This window comes from Ipomoea nil, unplaced genomic scaffold (genome assembly GCF_001879475.1).
Source record: "Ipomoea nil cultivar Tokyo-kokei standard unplaced genomic scaffold, Asagao_1.1 scaffold0711, whole genome shotgun sequence".
Classification (NCBI taxonomy): domain Eukaryota; kingdom Viridiplantae; phylum Streptophyta; class Magnoliopsida; order Solanales; family Convolvulaceae; genus Ipomoea; species Ipomoea nil.
The window spans coordinates 200692-211527 of NW_017617139.1; positions in this window are offsets into that span (position 1 = coordinate 200692).

A 10836-nucleotide genomic window follows, 5' to 3' on the forward strand; every position below is an offset into this window, starting at 1 on the left:
TGTGCATTCTGAGCGAGAAGTTAAAGTCACCACTCGGTTCCTTTGACCCCCTCCCCCCCCCCCCTCTCTAGACTTGTATCCTAACCCTTACTGGGACCAACAACATTCTTTTTACACTATCTTGTAATTAAATATCAGAGTTATAATAGAAAATAATGTTATATATTTATTTACCAAGTATTTTATTAATGCCATGGAAAAAAAATTTTAAAAAAAAATTGTTTGAAACCAATCATATTAACTACTTGGGGAGGATTTGTTGACAAAGAGAGTATTCAAATAACCCAATAAATTGAAGCGTGAAACTATCCTGTAATATCTTTATACTACATCATAGTTGTTTACCTTAAAGGTAAATTGTATTTCTTTATTAAGATGATTTAAAATGTTTGAATTTTTACTACCTTATCTAATCTTATTCCTTAAACTCTAGGGATTTCTCTATCCACATACAAGAACTCACTCAGCAATAATAGTTGAACCAAATGAACCCCGAACAGAACACCTGAAGAACTTGTATGCTTTTATGTTGATAATATTATGTAAATGTTAATTAGATCATTATCTTACGTAGCTACATTTAAACTTCATTATTAAAAATGTCAATGTATGGCAATATAACATCGTGACGCACTTGACGCATTGAAAATATGTCAAGACTACAACAGTACTACAATTAATTTGGCAAATCTAGAAAATGGAGAAATTATATTTCAAAATAGCCACCGTTTCTACATTCATTGACCTTGCATGTAAAATATTTATTGTGTATTCATTAAATATATTAGAACCAATATAAATTTACAATTCATTTCATCTTCTAGACTCAACCTGCTTAGATTAATGGCAAAATCAGCATCAACCTTGACAACAAAAACACTTGTGTAGCCACTATTTTAAAAAAGGTTTATACACAAAGTTACAAACAATTTAACTCCAAGTTTAGTATCAATTCAATAAAAAAAATTTTAAAAACACACACACACGCACAATCAACTACTACACTCATTCATATTAATTCCAAAAATATGAACTTGAAAATGAACAAGTGTAAAATGGATGTGAAAAACTATTGATGAAATTGGACACGTTGTTGCATCAGTATTCGGACAACCTGGAGAGTTATTGTTTTTACTATCAGGTAAACAAGTTATGAAAATAGAACAAGAGGTACTACTCATGATCCTTATACAAATATAATAAATATCAATATTTTATTCAATACTTCCACATGAAACATGTAGGGGGGGAAAACTACCGCTGCAAAATATCAATAAGTGCTTGCAAGATCAAGAGTTCATAATACAACAAGATCCCAGTAATATATACACAACAAGGCAAATCGACAGCCAGGACGGAACAGTGCGGGGGGCCAAACTACGATTGAAGTACTAAATCAAATACATTGATATCCCGTTAACATATTTCAAAATAATCATTACATTACAAATTCAATAAAGTTTAGAATAAATTATTTATAATTGAATCTATATTAAATTATTTTGCAATATGCTTTTCAATGCATATTACTTTGTACGGTTGAAAGAATGAAAACATTCACGCATATTTTAAAAGACTATTGATTATTTCTTGAAAAACCCTCTTCACAACATAACATAATAGCAATTGTTTTCTCAAATACATATACTACACAATTGTTACATTATTATGCATTTTAAATTAAATACAAAATTTATCACACAACCACAAATTTACATAATTAACCAAACAAATGCACTTGATATCCATGATTTAGAATCAAACAAAACAATTATTTAAGATAAACAATAGAATATGAAACAAAAATTAACCAAACAAGTAGTTATAAATAAAAATAAAAAATAAAAATTAACTTGAAAAATATGCATAGATTTTGTTAATGACAAATTATCTTATTATAACGTATATGCCGCATATATGCATGGTTCTAGGCACAGAGACTAGTAAGTAGGTTAAATGAAATTTAATTTGAATGTGAGTCAACAATATATGGAATACATAATTTGAAATAGGAGAGAACTGAAAAAGTTGAGAAGATGAAAAAATTTATAGCTTTACCTGTAAGATTAATTAAGTGGAGGGGGGCCAAATATTTTAAAAAAACAACAAAATTTTAAAATTTTATATAATATTTTTTAAAAAAATTTAATACATATATCATATTAAAAAAATTCAAATATGATAATTATACATAAAATGTTATTATAACAATTCTCTTTTATTAATTAATAAATTAAATTGTTTTTGGGGAATTGAATAAATAGGCACACAAAGAAATGATAGTAAAAGGTAGATGGAGATGATAAGTTCATGTTTAGCATTGATGGGTTTGTCTGTGGGGCAGAGAGGAGAAGATTATATTCTAAAAATACTAGAAGCCACTTGAAAGTGTTAACATGTCTTGTTTGCTCTTCAAACTTCAAATAATCTTAGTAGCAATCTTGCACCTTTGAGCAATCATCATATATGTAGTAGTGTTGAGAGTGGGGCCCCAAAACTTCAAACCCCAAACCCATAAAAATTGCATTTGGTTCCCAATTATGTGCAGCATAGCATGCAATGAATCTTCATTTTAATATTTCCTGTAAAGACTGCTGCCTAACATCTGGACATTAGAGATCACCACTACAAGCCTTCATTATTTTCTTTGCTTCTTGTTTATCTTCAATTCCACCTAGCTAGTTAGCTTCTCACACATTCTCACTTTTCTTTTTTCCTTGTTGTTAAGAGGTTAGAGGTTTTGTCTTTAATTCTAAAAGAAAACATGAAACTTTATTTGTATTAAATTTAAATAGTATGTAATGACAATATTGTTGATTTTATCGATATTATATACTTACTCAGATTTAGATTGATTTGTAATATAATTTTTGAAGAAAATAAGTTTTAATTAGAGTTTAGCTAGATGGTAAAGAGATTAAACATGTGAACTTTAATCCTAGTATGATTTCAAGCCAAATTATGCAAATCCAACCTTTTAGAAGCTAAGCCAAGTATATTTTTTCATTATAATAGCTTCAATATCTAATTATCAACTTATCATAATATCAATATTAAAGTGAGATTTACGTCATATGTTTCTCTTTATTCTAGAATTTCATTATAAACCATATCGAGTTTTTGTATTTTTACTTTTTAATAAATTTACTTTTCACTAATAATGTTAACGTGATGTAATTAAAATATAATTTGTTTTGAGGTTGGTCTAAACTCTTTTTAATTACTTGAGATAAGGACATGAGACTAAGGTTGAATCTTTTTTTAAAGGGAAGCAAGAGACTTCCATATAAAAAAAGAGAGGATGAGAAAAAGATAGGGTTGGACTTTGGAGATTAAGATTGAAAGTGATCCATGAACAGATATATATAAATCTCCTCCGATACATGGCAATTCCAAATTCCAAACGCACCCCTTTCCCCCAACTATAGAGTGGTGGGTCCCAACCCCCTACCCAATTCACAAAATTTTGTGCGCATGGTACAGTCGCACTCACTAGCAGTCACAATAACAATAGTGTTTTGCTTATTGCTCTTAGTGATCAATTTACAATTGACCTCTTTCTCACATACCTTTGCAATTTATTTTACAAAAACAAAAAGATTTTAAAAAAACTGTGTAACAATTAAATAGATTAGCGAAATTACTAAAACATCATTATAATTGATAGTTACAAGGAAATACTATACTGCGGCAAATTATGATGTGCACCCGTGTGCACAATGTATAGTGTACACGTACGGAATTAAATTTATAATTTCTATACTATAGATTCATAATTATTGAACTCTATATTCATATTCAATCACAGAACTATATTATGAATCTATGCAAGGTGCACACGGTTGGTACATATTATCAATTGTTTTTTTTTTATTACACAAAGGAAGGGGGATACCCATACAATCTACGCCTACATTAAGGCCCGAAACCTAGACCTCCCACATAGGGGAGCAATCCAATACCAGTGGACCACAAACCACTTGGTACATATTATCATGTTTGTTTGTCTATTTTTGTTATCATATTATTAAATTCAAATCCTTTAGTAATTGTAAAAGTCGTCATTATCATTCTCCTCCCACACTTTTGAACAATGGAATCAAAAATAAGGAAGAAATAAATTTTTAAGAAAAAGTCATTATCTATAAGAAAAAGTCATTAACAATGGAAGAGCTTATTTAGTAGCTTATAGCTTATTTTAAGCTACTAATAAGCTATAAGCTCGGTTTGTTAATGTTTCCAAAATAAGCTAGTAGCTTAAAACAAAAGCTTATTTTGAAAAGCTATTTAAGTAGCGTTTCAAAAATAAGTTAGGAGCTTCCTAACTTTTTTTCACATTTATCCTTATTATTTTAAATATAAATGACATATTTTACCCTTCCCAATTAAAACCCTTTTAGCCTTTTTCTTCTCCTATATTTTATTCCTCTTCTTCCACAACTCTTCAACACCCGACAACTCTTAAAGTTCTAACTCCAATCGTCCGTTCATAAATAAATGACATCATTTACCCTTACCAATTAAAAACTTTTTTCTTTTGTTTTAATTTATTATATATCTTATCTTTTATATATGCATACATATATATATATATATATATATATATATATATATATATATATATATATATATATATATATATTAAAAACAAAAACCTTTTTTATAAATTAAATATATCTCATATATTTAATAATATAAAAACAATATAATAATCACATCATTTAAATTTTATGAAAATGTTCTTTTTTAGTCCGTTTACATTGATAGCTTATCAAAAAGTTAATTTTACCAAACATTTTTAAGCATAATCATCTAATTAACAGCTCTTCAATTTTCAGCTTCTAGCTTATAGCTTTTTAGCTTTCAGTTAGGTTTGCCAAATATAGAACTTTAATATATATACACATATATGTATATCTGTGTGTGTGTATATATATATATATATATATATATATATATATATATATGTGTGTGTGTGTGTGTGTGTGTGTGTGTGTGTGTTATACATTTTTTATTCCAATACATATTTACTACTTAACAAAAAGATCATAGATTTATTTACTTAAACATATTACAATTGTCAATTATTTAATTTCAACTATGATTTCGATTATAAATGTTTGAACCAAACACGCTAAAATGAATAAAAAATATGAGAAATGGCATAGAAATAAATTTTTTTTTAATCAAGTACGAGCTGAGATTGATTGAATTATTTAAATTTTCCTACCAAGAATGAAAACAAATGTTTAACAAAAGTGTGCATATGTCAATAGTTGCACACATACTATTGATATTTGTGGTGTCACTATATATTGGGGTTAGCAGGAACTATTTGTTTATAGGAAAATGTTGGGGTTATTATTGTTGTGTGCCTTCCATTGATTGGTAGAAAGGAGAGAGAATTTCTTTTTAAGTAATCAATGATGGATCCTTAAAAAGTAAGCACTATACTTTTAAAAGAAAAATAATATGTGTACGCTCATTCTATACTCTTTATTTTTATTTTCACATACAAAATCTTGATATAAACACTTGTATTAGGATCTATATGTAAAATATAGCTTATCAGAGCCCACTACATTAGAGACTAAAAATTGAAGGAGTAAGATTTGGGAGTACATGTAGTAGAACTCATTTTAAAATTAGTAGTATCTTTTCTTTTTGGAATAAGAGTCAAATAGGTCATCCAACCATACACAGGACTATGTGGTCTAATGGTATCCGGGTTGGACTTCCATTTGGAAGGTTGTGAGTTCAAGCCTCAGTGTGGAGGCGTTATTGGCTCTTTGTGTTTCAATCTCTTTGTGTTTCAATAGGTTGAGAAAGTATATGAACAGATACTACAATGTAATAGAGCTAGTAGCATTCAAAAAAAAAAAAAAAAAAAAGGTCATCCAACCATACACCAAAATGTAACTAGGCCATCAAACTCAAAAAAAAAAAACAAACAAAACAAAAAATACAATTAGGTCCTCGAACAACGCAATTTAATGTCATTTCACCAATTTGTTTACCTGTTAATATGCTGATGTGTCGGTTACCAAATCTAAAAATAATTTTTAAATTTTAATTTTAATAATTTTAAATAAAAATTATTTTAATAATGAGGTTTTTGTGTTTAAGGTGCGTCAGTTGTTGAAAACTTAAGTGCGTCAGTCTAAAGCTTTAGGTGCGTGGTTTTTCCTTCTTAAGGTGTGTGGTTTTCCTTTTTAAGGTGCGTGGTTTGTGTGCTTAAGGTGCGTCAGTTGTTGAAACTTAAGGTGTGTCGGCCTAAAGCTTTAGGTGCGTGGTTTTCCTTCTTAAGATGCGTGGTTTTCCTTCTTAAGGTGCGTGATTTTGGTGCTATGTGCTTAAGGTGTGTTAGTTGTTGAAAACTTAAGTGCGTTGGTCTAAAGTTTTTGATGCGTGGTTTTCATTCTTAAGGTGCATGGTTTGTGTGCTTAAGGTGCGTCAGTTGTTCAAACTTAAGGTGCGTGGTTTTCCTTCTTAAGGTGCGTTATTTTCCTTTTAAGGTGCTTTGTTTTTCTTCTTTAAGGTGCACATTTTTATAGTTTACATATGTTCTTAATTAATTATTCATTAAATTCGGACCCAAACAATCAAAAGCTTCACAATTTTTTTGAGTAAAAAAAAAACAAATAAATAAATAAAACCATATCGCTGTTAACTTTCACAATTAGAATCTCAACCCAAATGCAATCCAGTCATAGCAATGCTTTGATGGTTTAATTTATATTTCCAGACTACTTTGATGGTTTAAAATAATAATAATAATAATAATCACACGCGCGCGCACACACACACACAGAGAAATATATATACATATATACAGAGACGAAGTCAGAAATTTGGTTGAGGGGGGGGGGTGGTGAAAAAACACATACATATTCAAAAAAAAAAAATTCAGTAAAGTCAAAATATTAAAACAAAAGAGATAATTTAAAAATAAATAAATAAATTACCTAAGAAATATTGTTGGATATGGACGAAAAATAAAACACATGAAAACTTTATAAAAATATTCATAACAAAATATGAAACATAATTAATTTGCTAAAATAATTTGAATAGAAAACACATTAAAAATTACACATCTCATTATTAATATAAAAGAATGTTATATATATATATATATATATATATATATATATATATATATATATATATATATATATATATATATATATATATATATATATATATATATATATATATATATATATATATATATATATATATATATATATATATAGGATTCTATTCAGATACAAACCGTGCTTAAAATAAAAACAGTGTGGATTCATCTGGGTCGTTGATTTTTTAAGTTGGATGTACAGGATTTGGTAGTTTTTAATTATGTATGCGTGTGTTATATTAGAAGTTAGCAATCTGTGTGCCCATTGAGGGAATGCATCTAATTCGTTCATCTTAGCAAATCTAATGGCTATTTTTTGTCTGCACGTTTATATTTTAAGGTAGTTTGCATGTGAATGCAACCCTCTATATATATATATATATATATATATATATATATATATGTGTGTGTGTGTGTGTGTGTGTGTGTGTGTGTGTGTGTGTGTGTGTGTGTGTGTGTGTGTGTGTGTGTGAAATATTAAAAAAGCTATTAAAACGTGACTATGTTGAAGTCATAGGGAAATGAGTCAAAATTGTAAAACTATGACAACTATGTTCATACTAAGAATTGAACCCTTGACCTTTATATTAGCATGTGTTTTACCAACTAATCTGACTCATTTTTGTTAATCTTTAATAGTTTTTTTACACTAATATTAAACCGGATACTATATATACATATATACATACAAATACCATATATATATATATATATATATATATATATATATATATATATATATCACATGTGCGTGTAAAATGGAGAATTGCGCATGCAAGGCAATGTGGCGGCTTAAAGTCACCTTTGGAACTGATGGAATTGTCGCCCTATCCATTGAGGCATTGTCCCAAGTGGGGACTATAATGTTGTAAAGAAATAGTGAGATGAATCAAAGTGATTAAGATTAGGCCCCCAGTGTTGTCTTGAAGGCAGGACACATAGAGGATGATATGTAGTTTACATGGGACCATCCACGGTGCTTGTCGGGGGGCACGATTTTGTGGGTCCAAATCGTGGCTTCTCCGGATATCATTTTGGTGTGTTGTGAGATGCAAATTTGTGATTATAACTCCCAAAAGTCTCCTAACACTAGCTAGAGATTTTGGGTTTTTTATTTTTATTTATTTATTTTTTTTAATTTAATTAATTTTTTTAAAGAATTAGTGTACAAGTTTTTCTTTTTAAGATTATGATGGTTTCTATTGTGTTAAATTATATTTGAAAGTAACCATTCAGATCTTCTTCTTTTTATATTTTTCTAGAATTAACTTTAATTCTCATCCACATAATGGGGTGTTTGGTAAATAGCGGTTAGCTGATTGGGTTAACGGGTTTGACTAGTTTATAGTATTAGCTGATTATAGAAAATTATTTAGTAAATTAGTTAACGGATAGCTGATTACATACAAAATGACTTTCTTAAAAACTTATTGAAAAAACTGTTTTGAGTATCTTTTTGAATTTTAGCATTTTGGATAAATAAGTTATTACAAAAAGCTAATTAATCGTTTAAAAAAAAAACAAAACAAAACTAATTAATCAAACACTCATACTGATTGTTTAACCAAGTTAAACAACTAATAATGATCAAATAAGCCAAAATTGATTGATAAGCTAACTATGTTACCAAACATGGCCAATGTCTATTTGGATAAGTTCAATATTTTTTTTGAAAACGGATAAGTTCAATATGAATAAGCTTTTGTGTTATAATTTCTGAATTGTTATGATTTTTTAGAAGAACTTAATTATGATGATATCTTCATATATTATTTAAATTTATACTTATAAAATTATCAAATTAAAAATTTAACATTTTTAAAGTTAATTATACATAATAAATTATTCAAGAAATGTTGAATACATCCAATTTATAGGCGTCAAATAATTGGTTAGCACTAATTAAATTGAAGTAAAAGTTGGATAATATCTCAACTCATTTAAATTCATTATATTATGAGCTATATAAAACAAGATAGATAGTTTAAATATAAGTTATTTTAACATTTAACAAGTTTTTCCCTACTGTTAAAATGAGTAACAATTTATATTAGGGAAAAAGACAATTTCCCCCGAGTTATATACTTATAGCACTTTTTCCCCTTGAATTATTCATATAAGCACATTAGTTCCCTCAATTATTTTAAAAGTGGTGATTTTCTCCTCTAATATATTAAATTGACATTTCTACCCTTAAAATAAACACTTTATTTATTTTTCTTCAACAAATTATTGCGTATACGTAGGGATGATCACGGTTTGATTCGAATTGAACCGGACACTATAACAATCGAATTAAAAATTTTCGGTTATAATTCAAATCCAAAACCCAATATTTGGATTTCAGTTTATTAAAATTATGAATCGAAAAAGCTGGATCCTAAAACGTGAACCGGCGGTTCTGAATCAGATTCGCGATTTTGAACCGTCTTTATTTTAAAATTTTAATTTTAATTTTAAAATAATCTAAATTCAACAATAAATGTATTTCAGTTCGGAACAAGAACTGGTCGTCCCGGTTAGCGATTTTAATAAACTCTAAATATCGGGTTGCGATTCTAAATTGTAATTAGAATATTTCGGTTTAATTGGTTGCTATAGTGCCTGTTTGGTTTGAACCAAATTGTGGTCATAATTTGTTGGAGAAGAAAAATAAATGAAATATTTGTTTTAAGGGTAAATATGTCCATTTAACGTTTCAAGGGGAAAAATAGCCACTTGAATAATTCAGGGAAAAAAATGTTATAAATATATAACTCAGGGAGAAAAACTGTCATTTTCCCTTTATATTATATCAAAACTATTTTATTTATAAATTTAGTACTCAATTATTTCAAAATCAATAATATATTTAATTAATTTTAGTGGTTTTTAAAGTGTATTAAAGGATAACTCGTAAATTAAAATAAATTATTTAAAGAAACAAATACTCCGTAATTTAAAGAAACTAAAACATTTGGGGTAAGAAACTAAAACATTAATTCCAAAATTACCAAATGCATTTAGGTAGCTTAGAGCATCTACATCAGTAGATAATGTGGGGAGAATGCAGTATTAATTCACTCAATTCAAGTTTATAGCTAATGTAGGGGAGAATAAATTTGGAAAGAATTCATCCGCAAAATTGAAAATAATGGCAGAAAAGAAGAAAAAAAAAACATGGGCTGCTGTGCACGTTTTGTGCACAGCAGCAGCCCACACGGGCGCGTCAGGCGCGCCTGACCTTTCTGTTTTTTTTTTTTTTTTTTTTTTTAATATTTTTTTTCTCCCCTTTCTACATTCTTTCTCCTAATCACTTTTACATTATCCTCCAATTCACCTCAACCATTGTGGATGCTCTTAGTATGTCGGGTTGTAGGTGCAGGCTAGGCAGCTATAGTAGTTGCCAAAATTCAAAGGCCTCACTCTCTTTAATGTTGAAAAGGCACATTTTGGTTGCTTCTTTTGATGTAAAAGTTGGATTCTCTTTAAGAGTTTAGTTTGGACTTTATATGGAAGCTATTCCATTAAGATTTGGTTCCACGCATACTGGTCCCCTTTCCTCTATACGGCCACGTACGTACGTAAATTAAATCCAAAGTAGCTCACCAAGCTTAAATATTACTCCCTAACAAATACATACATACCTACAAAATATTATTTTCTCTTATTAAATTTCTACATCTATAATACAATATATATATATATATATATATATA